Source organism: Pteropus vampyrus, unplaced genomic scaffold (assembly GCF_000151845.1).
Source record: "Pteropus vampyrus isolate Shadow unplaced genomic scaffold, Pvam_2.0 Scaffold141, whole genome shotgun sequence".
Taxonomy (NCBI): domain Eukaryota; kingdom Metazoa; phylum Chordata; class Mammalia; order Chiroptera; family Pteropodidae; genus Pteropus; species Pteropus vampyrus.
In genome coordinates this window covers 3,467,128-3,468,542 of record NW_011888922.1, presented here as the reverse complement: position 1 = coordinate 3,468,542, position 1,415 = coordinate 3,467,128, and the positions used below count along the sequence as shown (strand labels likewise).

Genomic DNA, 1,415 nt, shown 5'->3' with positions numbered 1-1,415 from the left:
GAATCCCTCCCACCATTCTCCTTTGCTGATGAGTTACCTTGAGTGACTGAGGCGCTTTGGACATAGAGGGAGGTTGAGTTGAGGATACATTTTAAGTAATTTGGGATGAGTGGTGTATATTTTTATGCTTTGCCATCACTTATGGGTATAGTTATTGCTAGCCGTCCTAGTGAAAGAACAGCTTCCAGAATGAAGACCCCTACTGCCCACTGTGCCAACTCATTTAGCGTCAGAACTGTGAGTGGCCCCAGAGGTGTGTGGATAGTGGGAAAGAAACAAGGTTTAAAATGTACAGAACTGAGTCTGCAGCCATGCTACCCTGAACAAGCCGGATCCCATCTGATCTTGGAAGCTAAGCAGGGTCGGGCCTTGTTAGTACTTAGATGGGAGACCACCTAGGAAGATCAGGTGCTGTAAGCATAAAAAATAAAAAAATAAGGGATCGTAAGATGACAAGGTCCTTGCAATCTGTGAGGTCAACCAAGGGTTGCCTCGCCAAAAAAATAAAAAATAAAATAAAATGTACAGAACTGGAAGTTAGTCTGTGGAATATTCTCTCAAGCATCAGATGTGCGAAATTATAGGCAGAGAATTTAGGCCTTATCAAAACAGAAACTCTCTCCTGTCAGTAATGTCACTGATAATGAAGCCCATATAATTTGAAATTATAAATACATCTTTTTTTCTTGATAAGAATCACGTGAAATAGAAATTGTCAGAAGTTCTATATTGGTAGGACACAATCTATAGCAGTACTACAAACAGCAAGTACATCTGTGTCTAAAGTTGTATATTTTATGTATCCCAACTATCAACGATAATAAACTTGTTTCAATTAGTCATACAAGAGGAAATACTGAATTATTTTTCTAGTCTTTCTACAGAAACTATCACAAAAGCTATTGTGATATGAGGAGGCAAATAAAGAGCATATAGTCCAAAATTATAAGAAAAAAAGTGTTACAGTGGTATTTCCAGCACTTAAGAAAAATATTATTTTTTTCTGAATTTGGTGATGTTTGTGATATTCGTCTGCTTTTAAAATTTCGCAAATGTTTGTGATCTCTGTTCTCATTCTAAATAAATATTCACTTTAGTACTTAATTTAGTATCTTTTTGGTATTTTTCTTCTTAAAGAGGGCTCCCAAATTATATGTTTCAGGTCCCCCAAATCTGGATCGAACCCTGCCTGGCACATACTAAGTGCTCAGCAGTGTTAGGAATGTTTGAATTGATTCTCTTGCGCTAACCAAGACTCCAGTCAAGGTTGTTCCCCTCCTCCCACTGTGGAACCCAACATCCCCTAACCATTTTGCAATATAAACAGGTATGTGGAGGCAGATATGGGGCAGATGCAAGGTCAGTGCTGGCTCAGCCCTCCAAAGCCCCTGGCACACATCTGTCTCTCCCATCAG

General features: G+C 39.1%; 1 pseudogene; it reads left to right on the top strand.

Moving 5' to 3' along the window:
* The first annotated feature begins 301 nt into the window (after positions 1–301).
* On the top strand, positions 302–420 carry LOC111744819 (annotated as a pseudogene).
* The last annotated feature ends 995 nt before the right edge of the window (positions 421–1,415 follow it).